Source organism: Nipponia nippon, unplaced genomic scaffold (genome assembly GCF_047370975.1).
Source record: "Nipponia nippon isolate SJK-2023a ecotype South Korea unplaced genomic scaffold, ASM4737097v1 scaffold_1, whole genome shotgun sequence".
Taxonomy (NCBI): domain Eukaryota; kingdom Metazoa; phylum Chordata; class Aves; order Pelecaniformes; family Threskiornithidae; genus Nipponia; species Nipponia nippon.
Genome location: NW_028262290.1, coordinates 147,986,631 through 148,010,238, shown reverse-complemented (window position 1 = coordinate 148,010,238; position 23,608 = coordinate 147,986,631). Strand labels below are relative to the sequence as shown.

Here is a 23,608-nt window from a genome sequence, read left to right as displayed (position 1 = left end):
TTTCATAGCTTTAGGGCAACAGGGACCATCTGATTATCTTGTCCGACTTCCCATCTATCACAAGCCATTAAATTTGACATGGGGTCCTCAAACGAAGGCCAAACACTTAAATGAGATGAAGAAGACGTTACTGATCTCAGGAGATGAACGCTGCATCTGCACTAGCATTTGTTTCAGACCTCACCACACATGCAATGAGATCTACCCAGATGATCAGCATAAGAAAGTGAAGGACATCAAGCTCCCAACTGACTTAACCCTGATCAGACATCCACCTTAAAGAAACCAAAAACTATCCTAACCTCCAAGCTGTGGCGCACACATCCAGTCACTGCCTCCAGCACAGTCAGTCTCTTATGCATGAAAAAAACCTGAAGGGAAAAAGAAAAGCACCTCGAAACATACCTAGCCTATTGTACGAGGAGGGGGGCAAATCCTCCTGACCACTGCACATTACCAGCTGAAAGGCTGAAGCGCCACAGTTGATTATAATCACCGTCTTTAATACAGAGCTGCCAGTGCTACGAGCATGTTATTTGAGGGCGTTTCAGCACGCCAGCCCACGAAAGTGGCTGATGGAGCTGACGGCTCAGGAATACCACATCTAGCAGCAGCAGAACTGCCACAACCCTCCACCCTGGAACAACGACCCCCGTAAATACAGGCTTTCTTGCTGCACCTGGGCTAACATGGCTTTGCAAATACACCCATTCTTATTTCACAGAGTATGTTATAGTTAATTGATTGATGTTTAATTACCCTCAGTGCTAAGAAATTGCTTCCTATTTCTTCAGGGTAAAGTTGACTTAACTTCAGTTTCCAGCGATTAGACTTTTTCCCCCTTTGTCAGCCAGACCCACCAGTGCTGTAGGACCTGCACTCGGTGAGAAAGCCACCTCACAGCTTCCTCCTCAATCACTCGCATCAGCTGAGCTCCTGAAGACTTGCATTATACCTCAGTCTCGGTTTTCATCTTGGAAAAAAAAAATCTTTTCCTCTCTTCATTTTCTTTCTAGTATTCCCATCTTCTGCTTCCAGTACAGCTAGCAGGATTATCAGAGCCCATTCTTCTGAACTTAATATACTAACAGCAATAAAGGGGTACGTGACCTAAGTTTACCTCTGAAAACACCGGTGCAGCTGGATGCTGCACAACAGCAGAGAGTCCCCAGGGAAAGGGGTGTGAGGCTGGAGCACTCTCCCCAGCCAGGACAGGGAGCCCATGGCCACAGCTGCCTCTTTCCGAAAAGGGAGAGCATGCTTCAGGTTTGGCAAGGGCAAAATGTCCAAGCACGGAGTGAGCAACAGTGACATGTCTCTTCTGTCATATCCTATTTCTCCTACAAAGGGAAGTCTGCTCCTTCTGTGCAACACTTTTGCAGAAGATAAAAAGGGAGAAAAAGTAACAATGATCCATCTCATCAGGCTCCAAGAAGCGCACAGAATTGCCTGGGGTGAAGGCAAGAATAAGCAACGTCAGCACAGAAAGGTGTCATACAAGGTTTAAGCTTATTCAGAGGTAAAGCCTCCGTCTCTCTCATGAATAAATACATAACCCAAGACAATTTAATTCCAACTGTTTTGTATTTCTTACAAAAACTTTTCAAACAATGTGATGACTCACAGGTGAGCTCTCCACTGACAACATAAAATGACATTGTATTAGTTATCTCCCTTTACAAACTGCAAGTCTGCACTGAGATATACAAATATCTCTCATAATACAGCACATGCCTTTACATGCGGCATAGCTGAGGATAGGGAACAGGCAGTAAGTAGAGACAATGACAGGTTTTCTTCACTCCAAAGGAAAAGGTTATTAAATACTAATTGGTGACATAGACAGCTTTTACTGCATATGCATATACTCCAATACTCTGATTTCCAAGACTCATCTGCAAAATATAACTTTGTGATTTATTCCATTTTATTTATGATTTTCATACTATTGCCTTAATCTTTCATAATTAACATAACAAGGTCCAGTGATAAATTCACACTTTTTTTCCCTCATTTACTTTTTTGCTCTACAACTGCCATTAAAAAATAGTATTTCAAGACTACAGCTGGAATGATATCTAAATCCTTTTACCAGTTGGAGAAAATTCTGGGCAAAGTGCTGGAAGGAAAGAAGTATCAAAATCTCTTTGAGACAAGATGACAATATTACTTACATGCCCCCATTTCAGTTTTATAAGCTCCTATAAATCCTCTCTCACAGCAGAGAGTAATGCAGGAATGTCCTTGGAAGAGGGCATTGGGTAAGCGAAGGATGAGTTTGCAACCCATGAGTAGTATTCATTCAATGCTTTTAGTCTGCTTTTTTGCAAGGAGTCTTGCTGTAAGAGCTCAAATCAAGAATAGCTGGGTCCCGGGAGAGAAGCTCTGTCCAGAGCTATCCTCTATCCAGGACTATGGAAGTAAACCTAAGTGCAGAAGATGGTCTGCAGAATGGAAATTAGGACAGAGGGTTTTACAGGTCTGACATCACTTGAAACACCTAAATCAAATCTGAATAGTTTTCTAAAGAAGTGCCTAAATGCAGCCAGAAAATACAGGCTGAACACCACGATTAGCGGGTAAAATGCTACAGGCAGTAATTATCAATCACTTTCCTTTCCCAACCATCAAAGAAGGTAATTTGTTTGTTTTCCTCACCCTGCAAGGAAAAGACTGGGTGGTCTTCTGACTTTAAGAGTCTGAGAAATATTCCTCTTGAGGACAAAGCCACATCGGGCCTCCTGGGCAGCATGAGGTCCTTTTTCTACGCTGTCTTACACTGCACTTGATTTTAGTCACAGACATTGAGACTGTGGCAGTGCTTTGCAAATCATCACTAAATACCTTTTCTTCATAGCTCCATGCAAATCTCAGGAGTGTTTCTAAGACATGAATAAAGCCTTGGTTGTTGAGAGGTAGCATGTTTTCAGTTCCTTGGCTGTCTTCATCAGCATGGGACTGCCATGCCGCAGGGATTCTTTATTTGGTTAAAGACTAATTCCCCTTCATCTTGCAGAAGTCGCCACCAGTTGTAAGAATATAGCAGCTTTATTCAATACATGATAAGTAACTGTGAATTCTGAGGCTATCAGTTCATTGAGAGAGTGACATCTCAATAAAACATAAATATTAAAACTCAGCCCCTTGCCGACAGCTTAAATCATTCATCTTCTATTTTTTTAAAAACATCTAATACATTGCTACACATTCAGACTTTAAAAAGTGAATGAAAAATTTTTGTATCTTCAGCCCCTTCTTAAATAATGTACATCTGATAATACCTATGCTCAAAGCCATGCCATTTAAAGTCTAAGTTGTTTGCGTACTAAAAAACCTAAGCCATGGAGTGTTCGGCGTTGCAATTCAGCTTCCTCTTGCAGTAAAAGGAAGCTAGGAGAAAATGGGGCAGGAACCAGGCTGAAAAGCTTTCTGAAAGCCGCAGCTGCAGCCAACAGCTGAAATTTAAAATCAGACATTATTTTCTCTCCTCATCTTGTGGGCTCTGCCACAGTTTTCAATAAACCACAAATTCAGCCACAAAGGCGCTATCGCTCGTAATTTTCTTTTGCTGATGGAGCTAAAATAAGAACCATAAACACTTCCCCCCAACTTCAGAAAGCAGCGTATGTCACTCCCCAAAAGGACTCTGACACGTTGCATGTGGACAACGTGTTAGGCAAGCAAAACCCAAATGTGGTCCTGTGAAATTAATAATTTGATGTTGCAGAGAGAACCTGAAACACAAGATCACATGGGTGGAGGAAAGCAGAAGCAAGAACTGCATTTCCATTTCCCAACCCAGTGAGAGAACAGACATGTGATAGCCAGCAGATACGGTTCGCTTGGATTTCCATAGGGCATGTAGCAACATCCCTTGGTAAAGAAACAAAGAGAGGAGATCCTCCCATCGATAAAAACTTAATAAAGATAGGAAAGATCCCATAGGAACAAAAGCCAAATTTCCCAGGGGATGGAGATCACCAGTGGCATCACAGAGAATGCACTGATCCAGGCAGCTCGCAACGTTAGTGAGCTGGAAAAGAGGGCATAAGTGAGGTGGCAGAGCTTGCTGAGAACATTATGATATTCAGTGAAGTAAAGACAAGGGCTGGTTATGAAGAAGAGACTTCACAAGATTCACTGACTAGGCAGTAAAGTGACAGATGAAATCCCATGTAGATAAATGTAAAGTGATGCACATTGACTTTGAACAGACTATTACCACTCAAAAAGAGAGTTTGAGGTTTTAACCATTTTATGAAAATTTCAGCTCAGTGCTCATTAGTGATTAAAAAACCAAATAGGTGTTAGAAAATGCTAGGAAAAGAATAGCAAACAAGACAGATAATATCATTATGCTACTGTACAAATCCACAGCCTACCCACATTTTTAATATTGCATGCAGTTTTAATTCACTCCAGGTCAAAAAAGATATAGCAGGAATAGACATGTTAAGAAAAAGGCAGCATGAATGATCAAAGTTATGGAACAGTTTCTGTACAAGGAACAACTAAATTATGTAGGACTCTCCATTCTGAAAATAGATGACTTGAACATCTGTTTGAGGTCTATCAACATGAGTGACGGAGAGAAGCTGAATAGGGAAAGACTGTTGTCTCTCTCAATACAGACTGTAGGGTCATCAAATGAAACAAGTAGGCTAATGATTCAAAAACACATCAATGTTAATATTAATTTCACAGAGCACTATGAAAGTGCTGGTAAGCTGGGGGACTTCTTGCTGTAGGACATTGCAGTTGCTCAGTTTACAAGAGTTTAAAAAAATAAAAAGACAAGTTAATGGAAAAAAATTCCATTGAGCACTGTTAAAAAAAAGGACATAATCCTTGGTTTCTTTCAAGTAATTGCTTAATCATATTTTGCTGGGAGCTGGGAGGGTATTCCGGAAGTATCACTACATACTCTCCTTGATCCTGTATTCTTCCCTATGTAATCATCACCATTCGATACAGGTTGTCAGGCTGGACCTCTGGTCTGACCTGCTACAACTGCTCTTAGACTTGACAAGGTACAAGAAGCCCTAATGCTGACAGTAACACTTCGTCCTATCTGCTAAACATAAAGAAAAAGAAGCACTTACATTACAACAGAAAATAACAACCCCAGACCTAATCAAAACACTCTGCTGTGTAGTGAGAATCGTACAGAAATCTCCTCCTGGAGCGAGGATATGGGAGAGAATGAATGGCGTACAATATGTTACGTCATATCATCTCATCTGTTGTAAAAATGGCCTTAAACATTTGTTTGCACAGTAAAGTTAGTGTAGTGGAAGCTAGAGAATGAATCTCTAGTGCTTCAGCTATTCCACAGAGGTGGCGGACAATGCAGGGTAAATCTTACATGGCATCAGCATCCGAAGCTCTGGCTACCACCAAGTGTCAGAACACTATTAAACCTTTTGAACAAGGGATCTGTACAGCTTTGGGGGGCCGAGATCATCTTTTCTCCCTCATTAACTCCCCACTGCTGAGGCACCACTCTGGTGCCATCACTTTGGCACCACTTTGGGTGCCATCACTCAGGCTGAAGGACAGGGTGGCACCAAGCCTCCCTCGCCCTTCCCCATCCTTCTGGGATATGGGACCCAGGGTGAGGGCAGACAAGGCTGTGCAGATCAGCTCACAGTACTCCACGGTGTAGTACTGGGATCTGGTAGCAGTAGGATCATTGGCAATTTGGTCATTTAGAAGCATGAAATCTGAATATCTGCCCATGCTACTGCACACAGCCTCTCCATGAAGGCATCAGATGTTTTGTCCCTGTAGTTCTTTGAAAATCTGCTTTTACTATTTCCTTACCTTATTGAGCTGTCTAACCACCTCCCTGCTCTCCCGTTCCAAGAAAACAGGAGAGCTTTTTTTTTTCTTTTTGGTAGTCAGGAGATTTTTCAAGGGCAAAGAATAATGCACCTTTTATTAAGCAGCTATGCACAGTAAGAAACTTTTTACTAGCAATTTCTCAAGGAATGTTATGACTGGCTGACTTGAAAGAGGCCTATCCAGAATCTCATTAGATTTTCAAGTACTTTAGAAAGCAGTTCTTACTGAATTATCAAACTTGCAGGAAAGCAATGGCAGTTTCATACCTGAGATTATGTACTTCTGTGTTAACTGCAGAAACGTATCAGACTAGTAAGGAGTGTCATGCACTTGGAGCTACTGCAGTAACAGGAAGCTGCTGGGATATGTAGCAGAAGACTCTGTAAACATTTCATTTGCATGACTAAATACTGTTTTTCAAAGTGATGCACATATGACATGACATACAGTGATGTATCTCAGTAACTCTTGACCCACAAAATCTGAAGTGGTTGAAAAAAAAAAAAACCCACAAAAGCTTCATGGGTGTGGAGCATACACAGTTCACAACACCTTGCATAAGCAACCTTTGCACACTGCTGTTTGGACAGAGCAGCCAAATCTGTCCTCTGTTGGAGACCAGGGCCCCTGTATACAGACCTACAAAGGTGGCTGCAGGCTGGCAGAAGTACTGGTTTTTCTAGAGCTGTTTCAGGCCCATCTGCAATATTGACACTGCAAATAAGAGAAAATCAGAATGGTATTTTCTAGCTGATGGGACTTCTTCTTAGATACCACCAAAGAATCCCAGAGCTTCCTTCTTCTGAAGGGAAGCCAACCTGCCGCACCTCACCTAGTCTCAGCCATCAAAAATACAAGGAACCAGTGCAAGCTGTTCGCCTAGTAAACCACAGGGGTGAAACAGGAACCTGCTGAAGGTTACTCATCCCATTCATTCTAGACACCTGTTTTAGGATGGGGTGAATTAGTCTCCTGAGACGTCTCTCCATGACTGTAAAGCAGCGTACACATTAGACTAAATGCCCAGTGTGTATAGGGCCAATGTTACAGGAGGTGACTCGCACACAGGCAGAGCAGAGCACTGATTGTTCAGTGGGCAGCTCTCCATTGGAGGTAGTGGTGGTCTCTTGAAAACATCCGCACATATGGCTTTTTGGATGGTATCACACTTACTTAAATAGTTCTGAAAATAAAATAAAATTATTTTTTTATTTGGAAAAGTATGTACTGTCTATACATGGAAATACCTTCTAATACCCTTTTAACATTTCCACAATGTTTTAGACAGTGGGTGATTCCCATGTAGACTGTTTTCCTCAAGAGCCAAGCATATATTTAATCCTAAATTTTAGACTCATGTTCCAGATTCTCTGTATGAAGACTTTCCTATTTCTATTTTTGCCCAACACCACTTTTTGTCATACTGTTTTGCTGCCAGCAGACTAGACAATCAGTTTCTTAAACGCTTCTCTCTTGAAACAAAACAATCCAACCCAGAGCACATTCTAGGGAGACTCTCACCATCATAAAATGCTGTTTTACAAGGCTGAGGATTGTCTGTCTTTCCCTTGCACTACGTTTCTGTTTGCAATCCCATACCAGATGGAGTTGTTGCATGACTCCTGGCCAGGCTTTGAAAACCGAAGCATGAAGCCTGCTCTTAAACTTCTGTCCGTAACACTTAATGAGTGGTTGCTGTGGCTGTGCCAGAAGAGTTGCAAACAGCATTTCCTTCTACACTTTGACCCCAATCCATGTAGACATATCGCGGCATCCACACCGGGCTCTGCTGAGCAGCGCCAGGATCTCAGGTCTGTGCAGCATATGGCACCACGCAGAGAAGGTAACACTTCTTCCTCTCACGCAAGCACACACACGCACGCTGCAACTGCCTGCTTCGCTGTTTCTTCTCTCATCTCTCAGCTCATCATCATCAACATACTTTGCTGACAAAAGATCTTACTTTGCCCCATATAGCCCCCCGCAGAAAACAAATCAAGAAAAGCTATGGCAGTATGTAGAGATGAAGGCATAGTTAAAAGGTTGAGATTTCAAAGCTGTTGGTAGCTGGGCAGAATGGATAGTTGGACTGGTGAGAAGCAGAGAGCTGGGCTGGGGGGTTACAGCAGCTGAAGGCTGTTCAGCATCAGCGTGACTACCTACAGGGAAAGCGAGCACCCACCTCCTGCAGGCGTTGAAGCTGCCATCCCTTAAAGCACACAGCTCAGCAGAAGGAGAGGGAAATTGCTTCCTGTCTTGCTACTTTGTCTTAAGACATGTCCTAGCTTTTCACTTTGTGGTCATCAGATGGCTATGCTCAATGTCCTGCCAATGAAACACATGCAATTTTTGCAAAACTAAACAAACAGTTTCCTACCATGGAAAGTCCCAAAGCACTGAGCAAATAGGTTGATCTCCACCCATTGTCTGTTTCAAAACTTCCTTTGCAGCTTCAAATTACAGCCTTCTAATGAAAGTAAGGGGAAATCAGATGAACAGAGAAATCAGGCTTTGCCAATAGACATACTAACAACATGTAAACCACTTTAAAAAAAAAAATCTTTGTATAATTTGCACTTTCCTCTCATCCTCAACGAAACAAAATGAGGCCCAAAAGAAGAAGATGCAGAAGCACGTCCTACGCGCTGCCTCCGGCTGGTAACGGCGGCAGCCGTGCCCGGGGCAGCGGGGTGCGGGCAGCGGGGTGCGGGCAGGGCAGCGGGGTGCGGGCAGCGCGGGGGCCGGCAGCCGGCGCGCTGCTGCCCCCTCCCGGGCTCCCCGCCCGCCGCAGCGCCCACCGGGGTCACAGCCACGCAGGACCCGTCCTGTGTTTCTGAGATGCGGTGCGTGGCGTTTTATAAAGGGAAGGGAAGACCAAGGCGAAGGGGTGGCAGGGCCCAGCCGGGGTGCCCGGCCGGCTCTGCCCCGGCTCAGCTGCTCCGCAGTAACTACGCAGCTCCTGAAATGATCATCGAAGGTGAAGTCATCCCAGAGACACACAAGGCAAGGACCTGTTAGCACTGCAGCTAGCAGAAAGTGGGAGTGCCAAAGGGGAGAGACAGAGAGATGCTGAACACAGGCTGCTGCTCCCAGAGAGGGCTCTCTGGCTGTATTTGTAAGACAGCTCTCCCATGGCAGAGGATACATAATCAAATTAAAAACAGACAAACAAAACAGAAACATTCCCATCCAGTTTATATCTGGATCCAAAACAAAGTTATATTCCGTAAACCTGAGTCTCCCACTGAAAACGTGTTGAGAGAAATTACTTCTTTGATGTACTTACTCCTTGTACCAAAGGCTTGCACCCGCTCTGAAGGGTCAACGTGCTCAGGTTCCCTCAGACCAGGAGAAAAGCCTCTTGATATTTAAATCTGAGGCTTGCACAGCCTCATCTAACCTCAACTACTGCTTTCATCCACTGGAACAAAACCAACCACACAGGACGAAATGCAGCGCTGCATAAATCTATACTATAGACACTATAGGCCTCGGCAAACAGGGAGCCAGTGCAGTCCTGGAGAGCTTATATGATTTGTCCTTGCTGGTCTATAGCATCTAATGGCCAGCCAGCTGCTGCTTCAGCCTTCTCCTCCCAGGTAACTCTGAGAAAAGTGCTGTGCACAAACCCAAGCCTGAAGTCACATCAAAGCAGAGTGCTAAGGTAAGATCCCCGTCTGAGAGAAAAGTCCAAAAACTTCATCAGGCCTGGATAAGAAAAGTTATTCTTAGATGCTGTGTTTGGGAAACCTCAAACTGTGATCTTCTTGAACACAGAGGAGTAGAAGTTCTCTGTAAGGCAGGCATGAAACAACTTGAAATCTCCAGTCTTTCTCTAAGACCTCATTTGTTTTCAGGGTGAAGCCTCAGACTGTTGGCTCTCACCACAGCCCCCAAACTGGCTAGACCACAAGAGAATCTGCTGCAAGCCAGTATAATAAGACTGATTAACCACTTAAACTCTACTGAAGATCTCAAAATAGGTCTTAAGTGGAAGATGGAACATTCTACTCTGTAAAAACTCATGGCACTTGTTTTCATAGTTACACTGATGATACATGCAGGCATGCACGCTTGGCACCTTGCACACTCACTGCAATGCCATCAATGTGAACTGCTAAGTTCTGAAGGAGAATTCAACTTTTATAATTGCTCTTTAGCTACTGGGGTTGATGTCTGGTTGAAGATAAAAACAAAACAAAACAAAACATAAAGTCTTACACCAAATACAAGCTGTGATGCTGGAAGAATGTTGAACTGCTCATACAAAATACCCGCACATGGGACATTCTGCATTACTTCTTAACATTACTGCATTTTCTTCACAGGGATGGGGTTAGATTTAAACCCCAAGAACGCATTAGTGTTGCCTATGGAAAGAAAAATACCCAAGGAATTTATAGCTGATATACCAAAAAAAAAAAAAAAAAAAGCTTAAACTACTTGGCAAAGTCTTTACACATATTAGATAAAAGACTTAGAAAACAGATGCTCCTTCTTACCAGCAGCCAAGATCTTCTACTATCCCTACAACTTGTTAATCAACTAACATATGGTACGACTTCAGGAAAACACACCATTCTGATTTTGTATTTACATGGTCTGTTTCCTACAGAACTATTGTCAAGATTTAGCCATTGTAATCTAACCCAGTAATTTTTATTCCTATACTTTAAATTATTCCATAAGCACAAAAATAAAAAGAGAATCAATTTAAATCCAAACAACAAGTAAAACTCATTTTCACATGGTTTCCAGTGATGGATGAATTTCCTCTTACCGCTGAACCTCACCAGTCTGTACAAAAATCACCATTTGCTGCCAAATTACAACCTAAAAATTCTGTTGACTTTGACTTAAAGCCCCTGAAAACCCAATACATTAAGTTTTTTGGGCAAAGCTAAACTGTCAAGGCAAAATTTAGTATCTGTACAAGGTGGTTCCTACACACACATAACTTTAATAATGTGTTTTAACTTATATTTTACACACATATGAGGCCTTACTGTCTCCTAAAAAGACACCATAATTTACCTACACACAATATAATACTTCTAAACACATATTAGGTAAAAAATTAAGATGTAATTAAGGTTTCTTTTTTTAATGAACCCTATGCACTTATTTAAGTTTTAAACCAGTATTGCTCTGCTGACCTAGTCTCTCTCAGGCTGCTGCTGGCTTAATTTACCAATACTCAGCCACTGGGACTTAACAGCTTCTGCCACCCTTAGACAAATTCAGTGCAGGTCCATTCACAATATCACATACCTTGCACAAACCCACCACCACTCAATCCAGGTTCCAGGTCGTGATTTCTGCTACTTCACCACCGCATCGCGATGTGATCAGCCTGCTCTCCAAAGGCGTTTTGAAGACCCTGCTTACAGACTGCTGCACCAGTCCACCCCAGTCTGTGCTGCTTCTCCAACGCTAAATTAAACCCAATGTTTTTGCACCACAGACAGGTGGGGTTTGGCTGCCGTGGTTCTTTCTGCAGTGCCACCGTACCTCTGCAGCCCTCCTTGTGCCAGCCCTGGGGCAGGGTGGCAAGGGACGATTAAAGAAGGTGCAAAGGTGTGGGGCACCAGGTGCTCCGGGCTTTGCAGCAAGTGGCATCAGTATTTTGCTGTGTCACCCTGCAGACAAGATGACATCCAAATAGCTCCAGTCAGAGTGTGGAAGGGAACAACTGTCTCTGCCCAGACATGGAAACTGTAAGCAAGAACAAAGAAGTTTGGCAGAGAAAGTCTATAAAGCAGTAAAGCTTGTGGAGAAAGCTTAGGGGGGCATTTTTTATGCTTTATGTTTGCTATTTAAATTAAAGATAGGCAGTTTTGAATATATATGGTGTATACATATTCTGCATTTTGAGGCCATTAGGAGGGCTTGTTTTTTGGCTGTTTTTTAATGCTTTTAACATCAGACACAGATGTAGCACAATTTAAAAAACACTTTCAAAGTAGTGTCATAGGGAAGCTTGTTTACGAGTACAAAAAGAATTGCCTTACAATGCCACTTCTCAGCGCTTGGAATGACAACCGATGCAGTTCTATTTAAAAGAAGAGATAACTGTAAAATTTCTGAATACCTGAAACACACTAAAAGCACCCAACATGTTTTACAGACAAATTACCAATTTTCTTTCAGGATTTCCAATGGCAGGATAGAAATGAAAGTAAGGCACATGAATTCCTGAAATTTGTCTAAGATGTAGTTTAAAAGTTGAAATCTGGGCTTTCACTTGCAAGAAATACAAAGGCCCAAAGTTACAGGAAAATAAAGTGATGTAAGAAAAGTGAAATAAAGAAAATGCTGCAACCTTTAGTTATTTGACGCTCTTCAAAAATTTTATAAATTCATATAGATAGGCTGGAAGACAATCTGACATTCTCAATTTATTCATGATTAAACTTTGAGCTATCCCATATATACACCTGTATGCACAGACACACAAAGCTACACCTGTATGTTTCACAGTGTATCTCTCCCTCTCTATATTGCTGATCATCAATCCAACTATAAACTGTATCAAGAGGCATGAGAATTTCTTGTACGGCGCGTAGTATAACGGTCCACTGAATTCTGGTGTGGGTTTCAGGCTACTACTCATAATATAATAAATGATACTTTAAAATGAATTGCAGAAATCCTCTCTCAGTTAAATATTTAATTTTCATTTAAAAGTAGTAATAATCTTCTTAAACGGATGCACGAATGAAATGAACATTAATAGTTTCACATTTTGTAACGCACATCTGACAGAGATCTTTAAGAAAGCCAAAGCAGGTGATGCTGTCTGTGGAAGACAAAAGTGAAAATAAGTCCCACCTGGCCAAGTCCCAAAGCAGAACATGGGATGGGACACGACACTCAATGCCGGAATGCGCGTCTTCTCGAAGGCTAGCACATAGGTGACAGGGACAGTGTGTGAGGGTGGCACACCTGGGTATACGAGCAGCTTCCCGAGCAAACTAACTTCACACCTGCAGCACCATTTTTGGCTTGAAGGGGTTGCAGAAAATACCTTGATAAATTACCTGGTGGAAGATATTTCTTTCATCTCCAGCTTCTTTTTTTTTTTTTTTTTAATTAATTATTTTATTTTGAGTTCTGCTGCACAGAAGTTTAAGAAAGCCCCTCATTTGCTTACCAAATCTCAGTTCCTAGGGGCAGCAAAAGGAGAACAAATATGAATTTTCAACAGTTTAAGATTTTTGGGGTGCAGAGCCTCTTTGGCATTTGTATAATGGCTCCTACAAGGGGCCCATAAGCAGCAGTGGATTCCCAGCCACTGGGATGAAGACAAATTTCCTACCGACAGCCGAGACCTGGCTGAGATCCTGGGTTTTGCCTCACTTCACCCAAGCTGCCTCCTCCCTAAGCCAGCCCCGGGGGGGATGAGCAGGGGGCAAGGGGACTTCAGGGGGTCCCACTCTGCTTCAGCACACACCCCCCGCTGCAGCAGGAGCACCTTCGTCGTGTAATGGAGGAGCACAAGGGCATTCTTCTTGCCTCCATACCCAGGTCCGCTGCCCACAGCCTGCAGTGCCGTCTGCTTCCAGCATGACAGCACACACTTCTGGATAAAGCATAGAATTAGGTATTCCTTGAACACCTCTCTACTTTCGATTAAAGTGAAAGAGAAACGCATCTAGACAAACACTCTCATTCTAATATGCTCACCTAGGATATCTAGCTCTGCCTTGAGGGAGGTTTGGATTGCCCTGCTATTGATATTTAAACAGGGCCCTTGATTCTGAATTGTTGATGGAAGTACCCTAAAGCAACCTGAAACATCTGAAAAGATAAGAACATTACAGATGCATGGATGGGCAAAATTACACCTCTCTCTTAATCCAAGCTCCTGGATAATGAAAGGCACTGCTAATGTCTCTCAGAGGTACCTCATCAGCTTAGGCTGATGCTCGGTCATACAAGCAGTAGCTGGTTTGCTATTGTTTTCTTTTCTAACTGAACATTTCACCCTTGCTATATCACCAAATTACTATCTATTGAGTTCAAAGCTATACACAATACTCACAGTTCCCCCACCCCTTAACAAAGAAGATAAAGCATACTATGTTTGCAATACAATGACATTTCTAGATAATAACAAGATGCATGAAAACAAAACTTCATATAAATTTTTTAACTTACTGAACTATTCTCCTCCTTCAGCAGAGTGTTCTGCACCAGCTATTAGCAACAAGAAGGGAATTTCCTCCTCCTCAGACTATTCCTGAAATAGATTGCAGTAAGTCTTCCTTTCCAACCTCAGCCTTCAACAGCAAAAGGAAGCCACTCTCAATCCACACGCAGGAACAACCTCACGAATGAAAAAAAAGCCAAACAAGCAACCCCCCTCCCAAAATGTTGACTACCACTTTATTAAGGTCAACACAGCCATTTAAGAAAGATCTCTATGAGCTGTTTTAAAAGACTTCCTACTGCAGAAACCTAAATCATAGCATAATGCTTACTTGCCTTGCCTTTCAAGTCCGGAAAGCTCTTTGTTAAGATCACTTATAGTAAGGAAACAAGTTTTCACTCACTCTGTATGTGTATTTTTATAAGCCAATCTTGTAAATAAACCAGCGACACTTTATGGAGGGCATTAGTGGACAGATTGCCTTTGCCATGAACGTTAAATGAAAATTTCTACATCAGTCCCATATAGCCTGGCAAGATCTGGGAATTCACTCGATACAATAGGGCCAACAGTCAGAAAACAACAACAACCAAAAAACTCAGGTGGTAACGGCCTCCTGACAACTTTACTCCAAGCAGCTATCATTAATAGGCAAGGAAAAGGCAAAATATTTACCGAGTGGCTGTATAAATACGTACTGCACAGCATGGAACAATCTTGTTTTGAAGATCTCAATGAAATGGAAGCCAAATCAATAGCTAAACCATATGCTAGACCCTGAGATCAGCATTGTCTACAGCAATGACGAAAGGTGGGCGTTAGCCCACTTGTCAGACTGCTGAGTTCAGTAACTGAGAAAATAAAGGGGTCCTTCGTTTTTTAGGTTTGTTTGGCTTTGGGTTTTTTTTTAAAGACACAATGTTCTCTGTCTCTTCTTCATTTCCTCAGCCTGGACCAGATCCCCTCCTCTCTTAAAGGCTGAGGAAGGGGACTTTGCACAACAGCTCGTGAGACTCCCTCTTAGAGATCCCTCTGTATCATTAAGGAATTTTGGCAAAGAGAGGCTGGTGCTGCAGCCCCAGCTAAAGCAGCCTCAGCATCACCTATAATCTTAAGAAGGGTGGAAGGCCAGAGTTGTCCCTGTGTAGCCCATGCCTTCGCCCTGGGATCTGATAATGAAGCTTAAAAGCTCTGCTGTGCTGTGCACTTCAGCCTTGACACAACCTTCCCAGGACTCTTCTGTGGAGACTGTGTTGACAAAAAAAGTTCTCTGCAAGATTTTCAGTAGCATTGGATGGGTAATCACATGCATCCTGAACACATTATGCCATTCCTAGATTTACCAGTCCCTTACTCTTACTCCCCTTTTTCTGACCTTGCTATAAATGTGAGAAACAGAAAAACCATGATCTAGCCTTTTAATATTTATATGTGAGACAGAAGAATTGTAATAGCACAACAGAATCATCACCTTCCATAAAAAACAAGAGACAAAGAAGTCCCTCCTAAGGGCATACCTTCCCCCACCCCCGATCAACTTAGGACAATCTGATCCATGATCAGGAAGACCAAAGTGCTCTGGACTTCTCTGTGGAGGTTTTATTTGCTGTGTCAGGAGCTCAGGCTGCTCATTCAGGCATTGAAGTTGGATGAACAAAAGTAATCTTTGAGAATAACAGATTAAACTGGAATTCATCCCTGACTCAAAGTCTCAGTGTAACAAAATGGCTTTTCATAATAGAGAAATTCAAATTATGGGCAGATGCTCCACCAGTGCAAAAGAATGATCGCAAACTGAAAACAGAAACTTGGAAAAACAAAGCATGCAGGAAATCCAGAAAGAACAGCGTTGGGGTCAACGTGACAAAGGAAGAGAGCTGAAATTGAAAGACACTCTCTATTGGGAAAAATATGAAGTAACACAGGAAAAATATTTCCACAAGTTATCTGGCAAAGAAATCCTCCATTAGGAAGCAGGGAAATAAAACTGAGCATGCTTCTGGGAGAAACTAAGAGAGGCGTTTGATGGCTTATGGCTACCTGCCATCTGATTAGCAGTGAGTGCTTCTACCATATAGGCAGAAGGTATGAAAACACATCAATATACTGAAATCCTGTCCTGGGAAAGCATGTGACAATACTTTAATTAACAATGGCAATGCTTGCACCTCCCAAAACATCAATAAAATTTGTTACAGATCTATTCAGTTGATGATGATTTTTATTTCATATGAGAAAAAGGTGTGCCGTCTCAGACTAATTAGGTTTCCATACCAAAATCCGGGTTCATCTAAATACCAGACTAAATACTAACAGATGCTATCTTGATTTCACATTTAAAATCCAAGACAGCAGTTCCCAAAGTAGGGTCCCAAGCTCCATAGGGTCTGTCGCAGGTTACTCAGGGCTCTGCAGAACTGAAATCTCATTTTACAATGCCCAGAAAGCATCCTTGGGCAGTAAAGAGAGCACAGTTACCCCTCCTACACCCACAGACTTTGACCCTGCTTGGAAAAGAGATGGAAGAAGGGTAGTGGCAGGACCCAGTAACGGGCTTCATCCACAGTTTGCATGAAAATGCTATTTAGCAGTGAATGAACTTTCCGTAATGCTCTTTACCATATCCTCATTTTACTCCTCATGTTATCTCTGATTATGGAGTTGCAGAAGTTTTGTTTGCTGCTGCTAATACTTTTTTTTTTTTTATGAAAACCCATACTGACTGTAGCCTCCTCTGTCAGAGTCACCCTGGACACAGCTAGGACGTAGGTGGGGAGAAGCAGCCTCTGAAAGGCTCATACACCACAGCTCAAATCGAGACTCAGAAGCTTCACCCAGTTCTTCCAAAAACTTGGTGTGTCCCTGTTTTGCCTTAATTCCCTTCCAGAAAGCACTGGTGTAGCCTCTGACAACCTGCTACGGCTGCACATGCATGTTTGCCACAGCTGCTACAGAAATATCCTTTGAAGACGTAGCCTTGCACTTCTCACTAACCCACTGTAACACATTTCATAAGGGTCCTCTGCAGGGGTAAGGTGCCAGTATCACTGGGGAGGCTTGTTTCAATGATGCAGCTAATGCTTTTACCTCAGTTACACTATTCTTAAAACTAATAAACTAATGCTTAGATTTCTGGTTTTGACAATCCTTAAGACACAGAGAGCAAAATTTTTGTACAGATTTCATTCCATCTTCCAGGCAACCTGGGCCGGATCCAAGAGGGACCCAAGAGATGCCTAGAAGTTAGAGGAGGAAAGAGGCTTTCCCATATCCAACATGCAGTGATCCCACCACTGCTCCCCACTCTTCCTCGCTTCTTGGACCTCTGTCCTCCGTCCTCCTGGCCGTGGTGGCCCAGCGTCAGCAGGAATAGCGGGAGTTATCCCCACTCCATTAGCCTGCAACCCAGCAGCCAGGGCACCACCCCAACAAGGGGAAGCCATGAACAAAACAACGCAGTCAAAGGAGAGCCTGGTGACAAAAACGTGTGTGCTTATGCTAGTTCTGTGGTGACAGCATGGTACCTGGGGCTTCTCCAGCCTAAGAGCAGATTAAGACCACAGGACATGAAGCAGGTGCTCAGGTTCTTCTCTTGGATTTAAGGCATTTAAAACGCACCATGGGTGGGTGCTATCAGCTCTCACTATCTCACCGCCTGTGCTGGACTGTTTGGCATCGCAAGAAGCAGGTAGTAGATCTGATGCTGAAGACATGGGCATTACTTGGAGCTAGAGACTCAGCATAACAAAGACTGCTGCATGTCAGTAACAACATTCACTTCTGTGTCCTCAAAGGGAGGTTTCTAAGATCACAAGCTTTTTAGAGTCATTTGACTTAAATTCTTGCTCTGATCTGGCTGCATCCCCGCAACAGACGAGGACAAAACACAGCCACTACTAAATGACACAGGAGCTGTACAGTACTTGGAGTACTTTTGAAAAAGAAAGGAAGGAAAAAACTTCTAACTTAAGAGCCCACCAGAAGAGAATGAACCCACACCAGTGGGTTCAAGAGCAAGCAAAAGCCAAACGCTACTTTAGACTGGTGACAGCTGAAGTAGAACAAAACATCAGAGAGACAGGAGACTGGGAAGCTGATTCATTAAAAAACAATAAAACAAAAATTCATTACAGGAAAAAGAAGAGCGTCCTTATAAAGGTATAAGACTATTAGGAGGGAATTTCTGTAATATTATAATTGTTTTACAGTGTTAATATACCTTATTAAAAATAAGGAACATTGACTGGCATAAGGATGAAGCTCAGTAGAAAATGTATGATCCAAAAATACAAATTACAGATAAAGAAGTAGTTACTGAAACTTCTGGAAAATGCATACGCATCACCTGAATTAGAATAGAAAGGCAGAATGGACAAAAAAATGGACCTTTGAAAGACAGTGAAATGCAAGAGATGTGACCCCTGAAAACATAAGGGAGGGGGGGTGATGCACAGAACTGCAACATCCTCAGGATGAAAAGTGGAAAAGAGGAAGAATGTCTAATTGTAATTAAAATTAATATCATAACCCCAGATGTGCCAGGTCTGAGATGGATTAGAATCAGGACTCCTGTTGTAAATTAATCTCTCAAGAGAGGGCACAGAGCATAGTAGAGAAAAAGGATGCAGTTCCTAAAATACAGAGCTATTCTGGAACCAGTCAGTGTTGGTCAGAGAGAAAAGACAGCGAGGTGAAGCCATCTGACTTAGGGATGTGTGCATGCCTCGGAGGAGGCAGTCACAGCTACGCGGAGTTTTCAAATGTAAGGGACAAGCTGAATGCACAGGACACCAGACTATCATACCTACCTAGCTGCAAAAGCAAATCTGGGTTGATTTATTATTATAACATGGAAGTTTGCAGTGCTGTTACACACATGCTAAGAGCGTTGCATATATTTAGTGTTCGAAGCCATGAATTTACCTCATATGTGCACTAAAATACAATCAGAAAATGCATGGCTCCATTTATGCTGTCTTCTTTTGCCTTTTACTACAGAACTGAGGAAAAAAAAGATTGCTCTAAACAGAAATACGTTATCAGAGTTTGGAAGCAGATCTCAGAGAAAGCAACTCAAGTCTTCAAGGGAGCAAAAGCCAACTAGTGAGAAGTGAAGGAAGAAGCAGCCACAAACATCTAAAAATAGAAAGTCCAGTAGGAAGTTGCCCTACAGAGATTTAATCTGCTATTGTACTCAGATCCTGGCATTACGAGTTAAAATCTGCAAGAAGCTATCATCTTTAATACATCATCTCCTTCCTACTGTTCTTTAAAGCAAAGAAGCTGATTAAACATCCTGCCACACTCCGGTAACCTTAACAGTGCATTTCTTCATTTCACCCTGTAAAAGGTCAGTCACATGTTAAATTGTTCTTCTTTGTGTGAATTTACACTCAGCCCAGGACTAAGTCAATAAGGGTTGTACTGCTGGTCTTTCCAACAAACCAAGCACTAAAAAGTAGTAGATGGCATCTCATTTCAGAGAGATGTTAAAAATTCAAGCATTTCTCACTCTTTTAAAAAGTTTGACTTCTATATTTGCTTAATGAAGCTCCAGATTAACTAGTGTGGTATATTTTACTAGGATATGAATATCTCTCAAAGCACTAAAAAAGCAAACACCATTACCCTCATTTTGCAAAGCAGGTAAGAATCTTAAAGGTTATGGCTTTATAGTTCCTTAAAATGTAAGTTTAAAATCCAGAAGAAAGTTTTAAGTCTTTTAATGAAAAGAATAAAACCACCAATACAAATATGAAAATATGAGACATCTAGCATATATTAGCATTTATTTTCTTTAAGAACTGATATTACTCCATACACACCTCTATGAACTGCTGAACTACTTACTGACTGGAAAAAGGACATTTCTATACAGCTGCCAAAATCCTATTTGCAAAAAAGTGTAAGACTTGTTTTTCATTTTATGGGAAATACAGCCACGGGATCTGCGAAGAGCAGTTTTTGAGATCCTTGCTGTTGCCTGACAATTCTTTAAGGCTGCGGTAACCTTAACAGTGCATTTCTTCATTTCACCCTGTAAAAGGTCAGTCACATGTTAAATTGTTCTTCTTTGTGTGCATTTGGGTACCTGCTGAAGTTGGTGAAAACATGTTTGTTTTTTTAAAGGCACAAGGTTGGAGCTTTTGGTGGGTATGCTTTTCACGTGGGACATCAAGGGATGGGTCCCAAACCATACTTTTAATCACTTCCCTCTTACCCTCATGAAAATAAAAACACACAAGTGATTTCTCCAGATTGTCATGACAGCACATGGGGTCAAAAAAACAGAGGGGGATGGGGGAGGATATTCCCAAATGTTTCCCTACACAGAGAAACAGGCTTGCCATAATCATTTCCACCTTTGCAGTACAGAAGATGTTTCAAGTGGTAAAGATAAATGCTCTTTGCGTGGCAGGAATGCTACAATTCTGGTTAAGGAAAGGAGCAATGGACCAAACAGCTTTCCAACATGCAGAGTAAGTATGAAAACCGAGCTGGTTTTTGAGTTGGAAAACTGGCAAATCTGTGAGTGTGATTCCACACTGCTGCTGTCTGGGACAAGGGGGCCGGACCGGACACAGGAGTCCTCCCTCCAGCTGTGGACTCCTAAACAAAAGCAAGATGCCAGAACTTCAGAGCAGCCCTAAGGCCAGGCACGCGGGCTGGGGAGCTCCAGCAGCCCCTGGCACCATCCCTCCCTACCAGCCCAGAAGGGCTTCAGCTGCATGACCAGCCCCAGGGCTGCGAGGCACCCTGCATTGCTGCACGTCAGAAGGCGTTCTACAGATGAAAGCTATGCCATATTTTGCAATACCACTGGGTCACCAAATACAATCTGCAGTGTAATAGTGGTTAGCAGACATCCATGCTCTGAGTTTCACAGAATCTGTCAAATGAAAATGAAAGGCAGGACTGACCTTCACAGCAACTCCCTTGGTTTTATGTACTTTAAGTACAGTGACCTGCATGAGTAAATGGATGGACTCCATGCCACACCACAATACATCAGCTGTGTTCTCTTACTTGCATCGCAAATGTAATCAAACCCTTTAAACTCCCCTCCCCATTCCCTTCTCATTAGGCTTTAAAGCAATAACAGGTACCATGCTTTGGTGCACAGTTAGGTTGTTGCCTTAGTATATGTGACAGTAAGAAAAGGACAAGCAATTATTTACAGCTATCCATAGTTAATAGTGCACACAGAACTCCTGATTAGAGAGGAAGCATAAACCTCATCCTCACAGGATAAAAAGGCAATATATCACAATCTGAATACACAATGTACCTATTGCTCTTGGTATTTGCATTTGCTAACCTTTGAATCTAATAATACAATATTAATATTCTATTAATGTAGTGTTTATATAGAATTTCCTTTCTTTTTCTTTAATATACAGGAAAAGAAAACAATTCTGTATTGTGAAACAGCTTGCCAAGATACTGCCAGAGCATCAAATCCCTTATTGTTTCTCAAAAAGATGCACAGAACTCCTTGCATACTGCCTCACTGTGTTTCACACTGTGCAACGCACGCATGCACTGCCCAGAGAAACTGCGCACAGGCTGATGGCATCCCTGATAACTCCCTCACAGGATGAGAACAGAGAGGGTCTGCAAGAGCCCACCAAAACGCAACCACCTTTCCAGAGGTAGGAAATGAAGCAAACCAGCCGTGTAAGAGAGGAGCTGCAGCTGCTGGGGAGGCGAGGAGCCACCTGCACAAGAAGGACCAACCTACCCCACACAGTTTGTCCCCACCCAGCACCACGGTGTGTTTCTGCAATGGAGGAGCTTCAACATGGAAGAGAAATTAGATTTTTTTATTTTTTTTTTTAATTCTGGGCTCCCAAGACATAAGCCATAGTTTCATGAACTTTAACCTGGCATGAGGTCACTGCGAGAAGACATCCCTTCTTCCCTCAGCCACTCATTTCCAGTCCCTGTCCCCACAAACTCCTGCACAGCCACACATTGAACTGTGACAGGTCAGGGAACTGACCCTGCTGAAACTAACTTTAAAAAAAAAACCAAAACAAAACAAAACTAATCTCTTTTTTTTCTTTTTCTGGGTTGTTGGTTTCACTGCAAAACATAACTCACGCTGAGACTCATTAGAAAGGAGGAAACGATTAATTGTAAATTCGGTTAAATACTAAAATAGTGAATTGGTAAAAATATTATTCCATATACTTTATTGGAAAGCTAACTGTAATTTTCCCCACCAGTTCCAGTGGCAATATGAATATCTTTTCATGCTTTTAAGTTAATTTAAATTTTCTTTGATATTGCACCTGTTGCAGACAGTTAGTAGGTGTGCTGAACGCACACAGAAGATAATTACTTTGCTCTACTTGGCAGATGTAGCCTATAGGTATGCTGGTCTCACTACATCCAATCTCATCTCATCTCAAAAGCAACGTGGTCCTGAACACGCTCAAGTCTGAGTCAGAGCTCTTACTCCCCACAAAAATGCAACCACTTCTGGTGCACCATATGGCAGCACTCCTGTGTCAGCAACACTGTACAATAGTTTTTCAGAAGAAGAATGAAGAGCAAGTTCTCTGCTTGCAACCGAAGAGAGATTTATCCCACAAAAGTATGCAACACATCATTACCCAAACCGGAACGAAGGCACGACATCGGCACTCAAGTGTTATGGGAACTTTAACGGTGAAGGGTCAGGGATTCGATCTGATGTCCAAGCAAAATGCCAGTTATAGTTTGCGCAACGCCATCAGGCAGGCAATGCAGTTTTGCTGAGAAACTACTAATTTAATGTTATGGAAGCAAAATATTCAGCTATGAGGTTCCATTATACTTGGCGCCTTTGACCCTGGTTTATCCTCCAGTTCAAGCCCTGATAATCTATGTGCTTGAAGCTCATCTTGGTGGATAATGGAAAATTCTGCTCCATTTCCTCTGGGACTTCATGCTCATTAGTCACAGCATACCAATTAAAAGCTTTGTTAGAAAACCAGAGGAATGTGACACAGCACATGTACAAACCAGGAAGCTTCATTCACATATAACATGGATGAATGGCTCTGTATGGAAAGCCAAGCAGCGCATTAGCAGGTCGTGTGCATCAGCATGCAAGATCAACAAAAGACGTGCAAGAATTTTTAAGTCAGCACTCTCAGTAAGCAACGGATTTTCATTATGAACAATGAGAGTTACAGTATTTTCATAGCATACACCTTCCTTCTAATCAAAGGTAATGTAAAATATTTTAAAAGTTATGTTTTCTTGCATTGTTACTTTGGCAGTCATCTAGTAGGAAATCACTAAACTTCACCACCAGCTACCGACCAGATTCTTTTCCTAACCATCAGAGGTGAAACTGAGGTTAGTGCCCTGGCAAGCTACTTATGAACTAGAATAACAACCATTTTCAAAAGGGATTATTGCCACTATGAACCACTGTCAAGTATCTGTAACAGCAATTCTCAATTAAGGAAAGAATAGGACTCAGCGTCTGCGCTCTGATCATGCAGTTAATAACTGACTCCGCCTCGATCAAAACAAAAGTGGGATTTAACACGCAGATTTATTTTTGCAACAGTTTGTGTTACCGTTCTATGTTAAATCATTACAGAACTTGAAAAATAA

At 42.2% G+C, this 23,608-nt stretch overlaps 1 protein-coding gene across 5 annotated transcripts in view; it reads right to left on the bottom strand.

Annotated features, from left to right (window-relative positions):
* KIAA1217 (KIAA1217 ortholog) overlaps window positions 1-23,608 on the bottom strand; it is a 377,218-nt gene that overhangs the window by 193,372 nt on the left and 160,238 nt on the right. The window contains exon 1 of one of the 5 annotated variants that reach the window (XM_087776811.1): window positions 14,005-14,071. The exons of the other annotated variants lie outside the window; for them this stretch is intronic. The gene's annotated coding sequence lies outside the window, so the exon portion shown is untranslated. Of the gene's footprint in view, window positions 1-14,004; window positions 14,072-23,608 lie in introns of those variants that run through there. 5 annotated transcript variants of the gene reach the window in all.